Source organism: Psammomys obesus, unplaced genomic scaffold (genome assembly GCF_907164565.1).
Source record: "Psammomys obesus unplaced genomic scaffold, mPsaObe1.curated_primary_1811, whole genome shotgun sequence".
Classification (NCBI taxonomy): Eukaryota; Metazoa; Chordata; class Mammalia; order Rodentia; family Muridae; genus Psammomys; species Psammomys obesus.
In genome coordinates this window covers 10,920,717-10,936,387 of record NW_026587216.1, presented here as the reverse complement: position 1 = coordinate 10,936,387, position 15,671 = coordinate 10,920,717, and positions in this window count along the sequence as shown.

Genomic DNA, 15,671 nt, shown 5'->3' with positions numbered 1-15,671 from the left:
GATACAAATCGGAAAGGAAGAGGTCAAAGTGTCACTATTTGCAGATGATATGATAGTATACATGAGCGACCCCAAAATTTCAACCAGACAACTCCTTCAGCTGATAAACACCTTCAGCAAAGTGGCAGGATACAAAATCAACTCAAAAAAATCAGAAGCCCTCCTGTACACCAAAGACAAAAAGGCTGAGAAAGAAATTAGGGAAACAACACCCTTCACAATAGCCACTAACAACATAAAGTACCTTGGTGTGACTCTAACCAAGCAAGTGAAAGACCTATTTGAGAAAAACTTCAAGTCTTTGAAGAAAGAAATTGAAGAAGATCTCAGAAGATGGAAAGATCTCCCGTGCTCATGGATTGGTAGGATTAACATTGTGAAAATGGCCATCCTGCCAAAAGCAATCTACAGATTCAATGCAATTCCCATCAAAATACCAACTCAATTCTTTACAGACCTTGAAAAAAAGATTCTCAGCTTCATATGGAGAAACAAAAAACCCAGAATCTCCAAAACGATCCTGTACAACAACAGATCATCTGGAGGTATCTCCATTCCCGATCTCAAGCTGTACTACAGGGCAACAGTAATAAAAACTGCATGGTATTGGCATAGAAACAGAAAGGAGGATCAATGGAATCGCATAGAAGACCCAGAAATAAACCCACACACCTATGAATTCTCAATATTTGACAAAGAAGCCAAATCCATTCAATGGAAAAAAGACAGCATCTTCAACAAATGGTGCTGGACCAACTGGATGTCTACATGCAGAAAAATGAAAATAGATCCATATTTATCACCCTGCACAAAACTAAAGTCCAAGTGGATCAAGGACCTCAACATAAAACCAGATACTCTAAATCAGCTGGAAAAAAAAGTGGGAAACAGCCTAGAATTCATTGGCACAGGAGACAACTTCCTGAACAGAACACCAACAGCACAGGCTCTGAGAGCAACAATCAATAAATGGGACCTCATGAAACTGAAAAGCTTCTGTAAAGCAAAAGACACTGTCATCAAAACAAATAGACAGCCTACAGATTGGGAAAGAATCTTCACCAACCCTTTATCTGACAGAGGGCTAATATCAAGTATATATAAAGAACTAAAGAAGCAGAAAAGCAACAAACCCTCTGGGAATCTTACTCAACTGAACACATGCATTGATTGTAACTGCCCTGGCAGGAACATAAGATCCTAAAGAGGGGCTTGTGTCTTCCCATTCATATATGAGATTATTGAAACAATGGATCCCAAAGGAACTGAAAATTCCAGAGGAAACTATGCTGGGGAAAGAAAGGACTAGTTGGGGCTCTTGTACACACCCAACAGATAATTTGTTTTCCAGAGATTTTTAAGTGTTGACACCTTTCTGAAGAGTAAAAGACAGCTGAGAGAATGTTGTGTGGGGCCACACCTTGACCAGAACTGCCTAGTTAGTCATACCACTGGCTTTCTGTATAAACTTGAATGTCAGTTCGGCTCATCCCTCTAACCAGTGTAGCTGTGTTGAATAAATCCCCTTTCTCTACATTCCACTATTACCTTCCCTCTTCAACTGGCACACTGAGAACTGCTGAGGAAGCCTAGCTTGATATGACTGTCAGAGAACTGATTTTGACTCTAAGATCTCAAGTAATAATGCAAACAACATTCTCTTTGAAAAGATAACACTACCTACAATTCATAGTACTTTTGTCATGTCATGAAACAAATAAGTGAATGACTCTAAATTAAAGGTGGCTGAAGGGACAGTGGGCACATAGGAAAGAGCCAGCAGAATCTATGCAAATTTTATCCTTTTGGTTTCTAAATTTTTGATGCTCTTGGTTCTTGACTGAATTCCTGTTCCTATAAAACTACTATCTACTAAATTCAGATAGCCTTGGGGAAGGATGTAGCTTTGGTAGTATTGTTTTTATATATGAAGCAGTTTTATTCTGTTCCTTTTTGAGTTTTATTGCCTGTGTGTATATCTGTGCACCACAGAATTGCAGTCCCTGCAGAAGCCAAAAGACAGTGTTGAATCCCGTTCGACTAGAGTTAGCGATGCCTATGAGCTTCCATATGTGTGCTGAAAATTAAACACAGGTTCTCTGACAGAGTAGTGGTTACTCTTAACTCAAGCTCCAGGAAGGACATTCTTAAACTATTTGGTTATTTGCATTCATTACTTCATACCAATTTATTTTATAAATTAATAACCAGCTTCAGTGAAAGGATAAGATGAGAAACAAGACAATTTAAGTAACATCCATTAAAATCTTAAATTTAGAGAAAAAAAATCTGGGAAATGGTCATCATTAACTGTTAATTGAAAAATAATCTCACTAATCCAAACAAAACGAACTCATAAGTGTTTATCTTTGAGCAACTGATAGGAACTGAGAATAATTTTTTAAGAAGTTCATCAAGAAGACTTCCTTCCTTTTTATCATTACTCATGATTGTGCAAAGCTCTGAGTACGTTTAGATTGAAACTAGGAATAGAATATGTCATTGACTTTATTTAAGTGCAGTAGTTTCAAATATATAGAAAATCAATAAATGCTGTGCTGTGTCTATGTGTGCACGTGAGTACATCTTTATCTCTCCCCAATTTTCAAAATATTTCAATATGGAACAACCACCTCGTTTGTAGAAAGAAGGGAAACCCTGGGGACTAGTGGGAGGTGTTTTACCAAGAATTATTTCAAGGCAACTCTTCTAACTAAACTATATAACATGATTTTAAAAAATTATGTCTGTTTGTTTGGGGCATATATGTGTTTCTCTGTGTGTAGGGGGTGTATGTGTATGTGTGTGTTTAAATGTGTTTGTGGGTGTGTGTATGTATGTGTGTGTGTGTGTGTGTGTACAACTATATGCATGTGAGTGCAGGGGCCTGTGGTAGCCAGAAGATGGTATCGAATCCCCTAAAATTGGAGTTACAAGCACTTATGAAAACATTCTTCTAATAACTGAGCCGTTTCCCACAGTTCCTATCATGTTATTTTATTTATAATGTTTATTTTTTATGTTAAATTATTTTATGTCTTAATCACCTTTTTCTTATTGTAAAAGCAGAAAATGTTTTATAAACTCTTTTGGAAGGCTTTTCATGGACTTAGAGGTTTTTCCTCTCTAGTTTCTTTCTGAAAAAATATACATCAACAATGAATTATGTTTAGAAGCTTTACAACTTTTTACTATGAACATGATGATTCCCTTTTCATATACTCATCTAAAGAATCAATTGTGTATCAGGAATGTGTTGGCAAGCCTACACCACAATGCATTCTCACACGAGACTGCCTGGCAACCAAATAGAAAGCAGGAATATGGATACAGAACGTGTTAAATAGTTCATGGTGCTCAAGATTGCCTAGAACCACCATCAATTCCAGACATGAGGTGAAGAGTTTGGAAAATGGTTTTCTGGAAAGGCAAGAACTTAAGTGTGAAATGATATCTGGGTGAAGGGACAAATCGAATTTTTTCTATATAGCCAGTGAGTCTGGCAACAGGAAGAAGATTAATCTTTCTAGGAAAGAGAACAATGTGCAATTTAATCCCTGCAGGCTGAATAATTAAAGAGGACTAAATAATGTAGTTTTATATACCTGGAGCAATGCCAGTAGAGCAATGGAGGAAAGTGGAAAGACATTGCAAATGCTCATGTGGAAAGAGAGACCAATTAGGAGCCTGATTATTAAGCCCATCAAGAGACAGCAGACAGATAATCCAGGAAGTAACAGTGAAAATGTCAAACCACAGAGACTCCAGAAAACTTCCAATGGCAGGTAACTATCTTCAGACTTGGATGAAACAAAAAGTATATTAGTTTCAAATGGTTTGATCTTTTAAACCATAGAATGTTACCTCTTAATTCTAAAGTGTATGTGTGTGTGTGTGTGTGTGTGATCTCAATGTTGGTGCCCATGTATCAGATAGAGGGGAACTTATCTTTCAGGGAGATTTCATACAGTTTTGACAACTTGCCAGATCAGTTTGTAGGAGAAAATAGAATAGTCTGTCACACAATACACCCTAACCACTCCTCCTAGTTCTCCCCTCATCTTCCCTCTCTCCCAAATCCTCTTCAGAAAAGAACAGGCTTCTAAGAAATAAAGGACATACAGGGCACAAAAAGGTCAAAATAAAACAAGGCAAAAGCCCTCACACTGAGGCTGGACAAGGCAGCCTCAAGAAAGAAGGAGTCCCAAGAACAGGTGGAAGAGTCAGAGTTACACTCCCTCCCACTGTTAGGAGTTTGAGAAAATCACCAAGCTAACAGCCATAACATACACCCAGAGGGCCTAGTGCAGACCCAGACAGGACCCATGCTCGCTGCTTCAATCTCTGTGAGCCCTGTTCAGGTGACTCAGTGGACCATGTTCTCCTGGTGTCCTCCATTCCCTCTGATTCCTACAGTCCTACTTTCCCCATTAATGCTGGGTTCTTTGATCTCCAAGGGGAGCGACCCAATGGAGAGCTCCAATTTAGACTCTTTCTCTCTCTCTTTCTCTCTCTCTCTCTCTCTTTCTCTGCAGTGTCTGGCTGTGGGTCTCTGTACCTGTTTCCATCTGCTGCTGGAGAAAGCATCTCTGAAGATTAGTAGACAAGACACCAATATGTAATATAGCAGAATGTTATTAGGAATATTTCATTGATTTTTTTTTTCAGTTTGTTTGGTTCCACCTAGGTCTCTGGGACATCTGGTCTCTGGTTTCTAACCGTCCAGGCAGTAGAAGGCATGCGCTCACTCTCGCGGAGTAGGTCTCAAGTTAAAGCAGACATTGGTCGATCACTCTCACAAGTTCTTTGCCACCATTGACCCAGCACATCTTGTAGGGAGGACAGATATTAGGTGGAGGGTTTTGTGACAGGTTTGGTATCCGTGTTTCTCTTTTCATTACCTTCAAGGTGTCTTCTCATGGTAAAGAAACTAGAACATTGCAGTGAAGGGTCCAGGCCCATAGCAGCTTGACATCTCAGCGTTCGATGAGCTGTGTGGCTGTTGTGTTAGACCCCACTGTAACTTTTCAGAGAACACTCTTCTGCTCTAGCAGAAGAGTTGTTTAGTGATCTCCATGAGACTTCCTCTGGCCAGGTCAGACTCTGTATCCTCCATTACTAGGAGTCCTCAGTAAGGGCACCTTCATAGACTCCAGGAAGTTTTCACTACACCAGAGTTCCACACCCACTCAAATACCACCTATGTCCAGCTGTTTCTCCCCACACTCTATCCCCCTGCCCCATACACACACACACACACACACACACACACACACACACACACGATCCACTGCTGCTCCCACACTTGCCTGCTTCTAATCCATCCACAGAATCTATTCTGTTTCCCCTTCCCAGGGAGATCCATGCTCCCCCCTTATAGTCTTCCTCTTTCTATAACCTCTCTGGTTCTGTGGATTTTAGCTTGATTATCATTTGAGGACAGTGGTCTATCAAGCTTAGCTTGTTAGGGCTTTCAGGGCCTATGCTCTGATCCTAACAATTCCAGCAATGCATGAGATGTGTCCCATCACAGTTAGAGTCTTGACAGATGATACCTATTGGGGTACAAGAAGTACCCTAAAATACCTAGTTGGACAAAAGAGCCAGGGGCCTCCTGATATTCCCAGTTCCAGTAGAGGGTTATTTGATGATCTCAGTTGTTTATCCCCTTCTATTGAGTATTTAAAAGGAAAATATTATCCCTAGTTATTTATAAGACCCAGAAAGTAGGAACAATAGGATGGGCACTGACTACTGGAAGTAAACAGGACATTTCTAGGAGAACAGCTGTACTTTAAACTAGAAATGAAAATGCATTAAAAGTCAGTTCCATGAAGCAATGCTGGCTGCGCTGGAAGACCAACCTCATGTTTATCAATCAGTCTCATGAACCAGTGCTTTACTAAAAGACTAGGATCATGATGATGAAATCACTGAGTGTTTTGAATTCTCTCTGTGATCTGCAACTGACCACAGCTGTAGATTCTCAGATGAAAGTTCTTGCCCTTCCTCCATGTCTCTCGAGTTCCCCTCTCTTTCTGTGCAGCTTGGAATCCCTTCCTTTTTTCTTTCAACACATTGGCACAGTCATTTCTCTCTTCATATACTTTCACATTATACACAGTCCAACTCTAATTTAAAAAAAATACATGTTAATAAACTGACAGCAAATGAATCCTTTTAAGTGAGTATGTCTCAAGAGATTAGTTCTCACAAAACAATATTTTTAAAATATTTCACAGACCAAATCATATTTCATAGAACATACATGCCTGTATCTGTATGAATTTAGTGTAATTTACAATTCAAAGTCAAGAACCTGGCACTAGGAGATTACATATTCAGAAAATTGTTTGCCTCAGAAGCATGAGGACATGAGTCTGACCTGCAGCACCTATATAGTTGTTTGCATCTGAAATCTCAGCACTGGGAGACAGACAGGCCCATCAATATGAGTCAGGAAGCTCCAAGTTCAGTGAGAGACCTTGTATAAAAATACAAAATGGAAAACAATTGAGGAGGACACCTAATATTGATTTTCTGCTTCCACATAAATGTACACATATATATATGAATGAGCATATGTACATACATACACAAAAGTTTTGAAAAAAGAACATGTGCTACACTTTGAGGTTTAAAGCATCTTATCCCATTTCTGCATTTCAGAAACAGCCTGGTAGAAGTACTACAATGAGCCATCTGCCAATTATATCCAGAGTATGAACTGATAGTGGAAAATTTAAAAGGCCCATTTCTTACGCAAGGGAACATCATCTGCTTAATTTATCAGGGTCAAATCCTTTGTTTCTGGTATAGATATGACCATACATGTACATGAACACCTGGAAAAAAAAAACCTATGATGGGGATTTTTCCTAAGAGAAATGGAGAAATGAAAGTATTTTGTAGAAGATGAGTCCTTTATCTCTAAAGAGTCCCCAATTTTCTCTAATATCTGAGGTTAATCATATGATTCCTCCATCTGGATCTGGGTGGAGGCCACCAATCCTTAACAAAAAACCTTGAGGACCAGTAGTATTTTGTATTTTTTAGATCACTGGGCATAAGATATGCCCCAAATTAGAATATCCATTTAATGCAATTCATGTATAGAAATGAAAGAAAAAATTTCTCAAATCTCTAAGGAAGTTCAGTGTTGTTTACTGTAGACTCCTTCCTTGGGGGGGGGGGGTTGGGGAGGTCAAGAGTCTGCCATTGAGTTTGAACTCTATATTCATTACAGTTTTAAACATCAGTGTGCTAAAACCTAGAATCACTGGGAAAGGACTGTCAAATGGTGCATTGCCATGATCAAGTTGGCATGTGGGGAATTATCTTGGTTATTAATTGATGGGAGAAGACTTTGAATTAAATAAGAATGAGGAAAGTTAGCTGAGCATGAACAAGCAAGCAAGCTAGAAAGAATTCATGACTTTCTCTGTGTTTTGACTGTGGATGCAGTGTAGTTGGCTGTTTGAGTTCTTGCCTTTTTTTTTCTCCACCATGTAGATGATAGCCTGTAATTACAAGCCAAATTAAACTCTTTCCTCACATAAGTTGTCAGAATGTTTTATCATATTAACAGAAATGACACTAGAACTATGTAAATATGAAAAAGGGACTAAATTTAGTTTGAGCGGCTCAGTTTGACCATGATCAATACCATGCAGCATGGTTTTCAGATTTCACTTTCTTCTTAGAAAATCTCTATTGTTTTTTCTTCTAGAAATTGAAAACAGCTCTGTAGTGATTAAATAATCCTCTTAATGAAATATGTTTGTACTTTCACATAGGGTAGTGGTTCTCAACTTGTCGATCATGATCCCTTTCACTGGGGAAAGGGTTGCTTATGACCATCAGAAATATAAGGCATTTAGATTGAAATTCATAACATTAACAAAATTAGATTTATAAGTTAGCAATGAGAGTAATTTTAAGGTTGGGAGCCACCACAACATGAGAAATTATGTTAAAAGGTAGCAGCATTAAGAAGGTTGAGAACCACTGACCTAGGGGGTGATTTGCCACACAAACATATTTTTTATACATACTTTCTTAAAATTTATTTTTATTAAATACAATTTATTCACTTTGTTTCTCACCTGCCGCTCCCTCCCTCCTCCTCTCCCAATCTCATCCTCCTTGGCTCTTCCCCACACTTGCCCCACCCCCAGCCCACTGATAAGGGAGGTCTTCCTCCCCTTCCCTCTGATCCTAGTCTATCAGGTCTTATCAGGTCTTATCAGGAATGGCTGCATTGTCTTCTTCTATGGCCTGGTAAGGCTGTTCCCCCCTCAGGGGGAAGTGATCAAAGAGCAGGCCAATCAGTTCCTGTCAGAGACAGTCCCTGTCTCTATTACTATGGAGGCCACTTGGACACTGAACTGCCATAGGCTACCTCTGTGCAGGGGTTCCAAGCCACCTCCATACATGGTCCTTGGCTGGAGTATCAGCCTCAGAAAATACCCCTGTGCCCAAATTTATTGGTTCTGTTGCTCTTTTTGTGGCGCTCCTGTCCTCTCCAGGTCTTACTATTTCCTACTTCTTTCATAAGATTTCCTGTACTTTGCCCAAGGTTTGGCTGTGTGTCTCGGCATCTGCCTCCATACCTTGGAGGGTAGAGTCTTTCAGAGGCCCTCAGTGGTAGGCTCCTGTCCTGTTCCCTATACATTATTTTTACTTCCTCATTCTTTTAAAACTAACACATTGTGCACTTCTCTCTTTCTCTCTTCACTAGGAACCCAATTATTGAGAAGAAGAAGAAGAAGAAGAAAAAAAAAACCCACTAGATTATGCAACCAGTTATTGAGAAATCATCACAGGGGAGGCAAATATTTATCAATGTGTTTGTGTCTTTGGGACAACAGCTATAATTCTGCAGCTCTTTAAGGTCAAAGAAAAAATCACTCTTAGAAAATGTTCAATATCATTCCTTTCAACATATAAACAATCTTTTTTTAATTTTTAATTATACTTTATTTACTCTGTATCCCTCCTCTTGTTCCCTCCCTTCTCCCCTCCCAATCATCCCTTCCTCCCTCTTCTCCACACACTCCCCTCCCCAAGTCCACTGGTAGGGGAGGGTTTCTTTAACTTCCTTCTGATCTTAGTCTGTTAGGTCTCATCAAGAGTGGCTGCACTGTCTTCCTCTGTGGGCTGGTAAGTCTGCTCCCCCTCAGGGGGAGATGATCAAAGAGCAGGCCAATCAGTTCATGTCAGAAGCAGTCCCTGTTCCCGTTACTATGGAACCCACTTGGACACTGAACTGCCATAGGCTACATCTGTGTCCAGGTTTTAGGTTATCTCCATGCATGGTACTTGGAGTATGAGTCTCAGGAAAGACTCCTGTGCTCAGATTTTTAGGTTCTGTTGCTCTCCTTGTGGAGTTCCTGTCCTCTCCAGCTCTTACTATTATTTCCCACTTCTTCAGTAAGATTCCCTGCATTCTGCCCAAAGTTTGGCCATAAGTCTCAACATCTGCTTTGATAGTCTGCAGGGCAGAGCCTTTTAGAGACCCTCTGTGGGAGGCTCCTAACTTGTTTCCTGTTTTCTTCTTCTTCTGGTGTCCATCCTCTTTGCCTTTCAGAGTGAGGATTGAGCATTTTAGCCGGAGTCCTCCTCCTTGATTAGTTTCTTTAGGTGTATAGATTTTAGTAGGTTTATCCTATATTATATGTCTATACGAGTGAGTATATACCGTGTGTGTCTTTCTGCTTCTGGGACAGCTCATTCAGGATGATCCTTTCCAGGTCCCACCATTTACCTGCAAATTTCATGATTTCCTTGTTTTTCATTGCTGAATAATATTCCATTGTGTAGATGTACCACTATTTCTGTATCCATTCTTCAGTTGAGGGGCATCTGGTTTGCTTCCAGCTTCTGGCTATTACAAATAAAGCTGCTACAAACATGGTTGAGCAAATGTCCTTATTGTGTACTTGAGCCTCTTTTGGATATATGCCTAGGAGTAGTATAGCTCGATCTTGAGGAAGTGCTATTCCCTGTTGTCTGAGAAAGAGCCAGATTGATTTCCAGAGTGGTTGTACCAGTTTAAATTCCCACTAGCAGTAAAGGAGGGTTCCCCTTTCTCCCCTTTCTCTCCAGACTCTTCTTAACTACATAAAATTACAGCTCTCTAGCCGGTTGTGAATAATGATGTTAGCTAACTCTATTCACCTGAAAGCAAAGCAAGGGTTTTGGACAGTGTTAACAAGTATATTCACCTGCTATCTATGGAACCCCTTTCCTCTATTTTAGAACATTTATTTCTACTAGGCCTCTGTGTTCATGTTCATACTGTTTCCAGGACTATTTCACAGAAACAGAAAGTCATAAGAGAGAAAACAGTTATTCCTTTCAAACAGACTGAAAAGCTCAACAATGCAAACAGGACCACAGAAAGAGCACAGGGGCAGTAAATATCCATATCAACTAATAAGATGTTTAAAGAGATGTTTGTATCAGATCACCACATTAGAAATCATTGAATTGGAAATGTTCATATGAGTTGTGAACAAAATACGACCAGTGCTTGCTGCTTTAGCTCAGGACCCAGCACACTGGCTTTCTACCCATAATGACACGTTGTCTCTACTTAAATTAAACTGTTCAAACCCAGTATGAAGTAGATTTGAACAGCCCTGAAGTACCACAGGTAAAGAGTCACAGCACATGACAAATGTGTTTTAATTAAGCACAGAAGAAAATGATCTCAAACTACATCTCAGTAACACAATCTTTAGACTTTACCTTCAGAGGTAAGGCTGAGGACATGGCTTATTTTCCCAAGCTTGCTTACAGCAAAATAGATTTGAATAAAGCATGGAATTGTTTTTACTATATGAAACAAACCTGTTGTCTTGTTTCAAATGGTTTGTGTCTGTCTGTGTGTGTGTGTCTGCCTGTGTGTTTCTGTGTCTTTATGTAACTGAAGCAAAGAATTATTACTGATAAATTGATTTCATTTAGCTATATGGACTGTTGTTTTACACAAAAGATTGGAACCTATTACCTTTTAGAAGTATGTATGTACAGCATTATGCAGAAGTACAAAATGTACATCACAGGCCAATTATACATGGAGAAGTACTGATAATTAGATAGCTATTTAATACTCAGGTATTGACAGCATCTTCTTGCTTTCCATGCTGTTTAGTCTGAAATCATATGTTTAACACACTGTAACCTATGACCATGCTAATGGTATTCTGTAAAATATTCTAGTGTGTAGAAGTTGGACATTGTAATATGATTTAACCAAAAGCTGGCTATATATCTGACGGCTTTTTAAACTTCAAAGTTATCTTATTTCAGCACACAACAGTGTTTATAGAGGTACAGTTTCAGTCTGCCATAACATTTGGGTGGAGATTACTTCTACCACCATTTGGAAAAGGCTCTTTATACAGAGATATAAAAATGCACATTTCCTGAAGTACTGAGTCTGCAATGGATATTCTTTTTGATAGTTCATATTCAAATATTCACTGGAAAGATCCTACCTATGAAGATATTGTCTAGGATCATGGGTCATTTACCATCAAACTTATATTCAAACCTGGTTCAGTGAAGATGATGATAATCTATTTCTTAGATATTGAAAAATAATTTATACAGAACACCCTCATATGAAAGTAAAAATCATATACCCAACTAAACATTTGATTTGGTTAAAATACTAGCTATAAAATTCACTAAGTGACACAAGGAGAAAAAATTCATAAGGGCCAATTATGCATGATGTACCATAGGTGATTACAAGAGCTGATTAATATTTCTGAATTATTAACTCTGACAGTACAATCATTTTCCTTATCTCTTCTGTTGACAAGAGATGTTTAATACAGAGTCAAATTTGACTATAGCATTAGTTGCTGTATGTATGGCTAGGCTAGGAAACACAAATTATGTACTATCTTTTTGATAGTATAAAGACATACATAATACAAAAGACAAAACAAATGTCTTAAGAATTTTCACTGGCTTGAATTAGGCAACTCATTTAAGGAAAGTGTGGGCAAGAGAAAATTTTCTATGACAAAAGGGATTGCATTTCATCCCTCACATAATGGAATGTGTCACTTTTATAAATTGGTATTATTAGCTGTGGAGGTGATGTGATCAGACTCTGCCCACAGAAACTGAAATTTTAGTCACTATCAGCTCTGGTCAGTGCAATTTCTTAACGAGAATAGCTAATGTTTATTTAGCTCTTACAGCACATAAAACACTCTACAAAAATTAACTTAATAATTATAACACCTCTGTGAAGTGAGAGCTATCATCCTCATTTTAAAGATCTTTCTTCCTACAAGGCCTAGACAAGTTGAAGACCATGAAACAGATAGTAACTGAAATTTCAGCTTTAGAGATATGGTTTCTTAACTGACCTTAAAGTACTCGCAATACCTTCCCTGCTTCCAGCCAGTATACAACCCTTGTTTCTTGGCTTCCCTTAACCTCAAACCTAACTATAGTTTAAAATGAAAACCTGTTGTTTAATGCCAAGGTATGTGCCACTCCTGCACTCTTAACCATAGATAACTGCGAAAAGCTAGAAATGGGAAAGATAGTTATTCCCTGGGAAGAGCACACCAACTGGCTGTCCAATACCAAACAATCAGCCCTGAGAACACATATCACATAACATTATACTAACTGAGCATGTTATACTTAGAAATATATGTGTATATACATGCAATAACAATTACTCAAATAAGAGGCTGTGAATTTGAAGGACAGCAGAGAAGGGTTTGGACAGAAAAAGGAGGAAGAGAGAAATGCTGTAATTATAATACCCCAAAGAAATAGAAATAAGTGAAAACCTATGTTTTGAAAATTTATTTATTTATTTTATTCACTTTACATCCTTGTTGTAACCCCATTCTTCCTTTCCTCCCAATCTCTCCCTCCCTCTCCCACCCCTCATCTACTCCTCAGAGAAAAGGTGCTCCCTTTCCCATACACACAGTTTCATCAAGGTGCTTCAGGAGAGACTAGTAATTTTCTGACAGAAGATGAAGATTAAAATGTGATACCCATGATTACAGATGGATGCTTTGTATGGTTTAATTCTTTAACAGTTTATGCCTTATTAACATAAATTAAATCTTTTAGGTTAAACAAGTATCTTATTTATGATCAGAGAATTCAATCCTCATCTTACTCAAAGGTAGCTTGCTTAATTATACAATTTCAAGTGTAAAAGGACTCAAGAGACAATGGAAATAAATTGCTGAGACCAGAGATGTCAGATTGACATCAAAGAGAAAGATAGTTATATTAGCATTCTATTTTTTTTTTCTTAAATGAAAGTAAAGACTACAAAGAACTTTAATTTGTTCATATGCAAGGTCAGCCATCTTCTATGATTTACAATATTTAATGTTTCAAATTTGTGAACCTGTTTTTTTTTTTAGTTTGAGAGGTTTTTATTATTTTTTTTTACTTATTAAAATTTATTCACTTTGTATCCCAGCTGTATCCCCCTCCCTCATCCCCTCCAAATCATCCCCTCCAAATCCCACCCATCTTCCCTCTTCTCCTCCTCCCATGACCCTCCCCCAGTCCAATGACTCCTCCCCTTCCATCTGACCCTAGCCTATCAGGTCTCACAAGTATTGGCTGCATTATCTGTGGCCTGATACAGTTGCACTCTCCCCAAGGGGAGTTGATCAAAGAGCCAGCGACTGAGTTCATGTCAGAGACAGCCTAGTGCAATGAGGTTAACTACAGATAAGAATACACAGGATATGAATAACCTCACTGCAGCAAAACTAAAATAAGAGAAACACACAAACACTACATTAAAATAAAACATTATTTTAAAATAACATTAAAATAAAAGAAATTAACAATCATTAGTCATTAATACCTCTTAACATCAAAGGACTCAACTCTCTAATAAAAAGACACAGGTAACAGAATGATGTTTAGACAAGACCCAACATTCTGCTGAATACAAGAAGCACACCTTAGCAACCAAGATAGACTTTATCTCAGAGTAAGTGGTTAGAAAAAGGTTTTCTAAGCAAATGGATTCAAGAAGCAAGCTGAAGTAACCATACCAAATCTAATAAAATAAATAGACTTTCAAACAAAATTAATCAAAAGGGATGAGGAAGGACACTTCATTCTCATCAAAGGAAAGATCTGTAAAGAGGACAACTCAGTCCTGAACATATATGCCTGAAATACATTTGTATTTGTACATTGTATTGTACATTTGTAAATAAATATTACTAAAGTTTAAATCACACATTGGTAATCCCCAAACATCAATAGTGGGAGATTTAAACTCCCTTCTTCCCCAATGGACAAATCACTGAGACAGAAACCAAACAGAGAAATAACAAAACTAACAGATGTCATAAGTTAAATGCATCTAATAGATATATACAGAACTTTTTTAAATTTATTTTTTTTACTATTAATTACACTTTATTCATTTTGTATCCCCCCATAAGCCCCTCCCTCCTCCCCTCTCTATCCCACCCTCCCTCCCCCTTCTTCATGCATGCCCCTCCCCAATTCCACTGATAGGGGAGGTCCTCTTCTCCTTCCTTCTGAACTTAGTTTATCAGATCTCATCAGGAGTGGCTGCATTGTCATTTTCTGTGCCTGGTAAGGCTGCTCCCCCCTCTGGGAGAGGTGATCAAAGAGCAGGCCAATCAGATTATGTCAGAAGCAGTCCCTCTTCCCATTACTATGGAACCCACTTGGACACTGAACTGCCATGGGCTACATCTGTGCAGGGGTTCTAGGTTATCTCCATGAATAGTCCTTGGTTGGAGTATGAGTCTCTGGGAAGTTCCCTGTGTTCAAATTTTCTGGTTCTGTTGCTCTCCTTGTGTGGTTCCTGTCCTCTCCAGCTTTTACTATTTCTCACTTCTTACATAAGATTCCATGTACTCTGCCCAATAGTTGGCCATAAGTTTCAGCATCTGCTTTGATAGTCTGCAGGAGAGAGGCTTTCAGAGGCCCTTTGTGGCAGGTTCCTAGGTTGTTTCCTGTTTTCTTCTTCTGATATCCAACCTCTTTGCCTTTCAGGATGGGGATTGAGCATTTTAATCAGGGTCCTCTCTCTTGCTTAGTTTCTTTAGATGTACAGTTTTTAGTAGGTTTATCCTATGTTATGTCTATATGAGTGAGTATATACTGTGTGTGTCTTTCTGCTTCTGGGACAGCTCATTCAGGATGATCCTTTCTAGGTTCCACCATTTACCTGCAAATTTCATGATTTCCTTGTTTTTCATTGCTGAGTAATACTCCATTGTGTAGATGTACCACAATTTCTGCATCCATTCTTCAATTGAGGGGCATCTGGGCTGTTTCCAGCTTCCGGCTATGAAATAAAGCTGCTATAAACATGGTTGAGCAAATGTCCTTATTGTGTACTTGAACCTCTTTTGGATATATTCCTAGGAATGGTATGGCTGGATCTTGGGGAAGCACTATTCCTAGTTGTCTGAGAAAGTGGCAGATTGATTTCCAGAGTGGTTGTACAAGTGTACATTTCCACCAGCAGTGGAGAAGGGTTCCCCTTTCTCCACAACCTCTCCAGCATGTGTTGTCACTTGAGTTTTTTATCTTGGGCATTTTGATGGGTATAAGGTGAAATCTCAGGGTTGTTTTGATTTGCATTTCCCTAATGGCTAATGAGGTTGAGC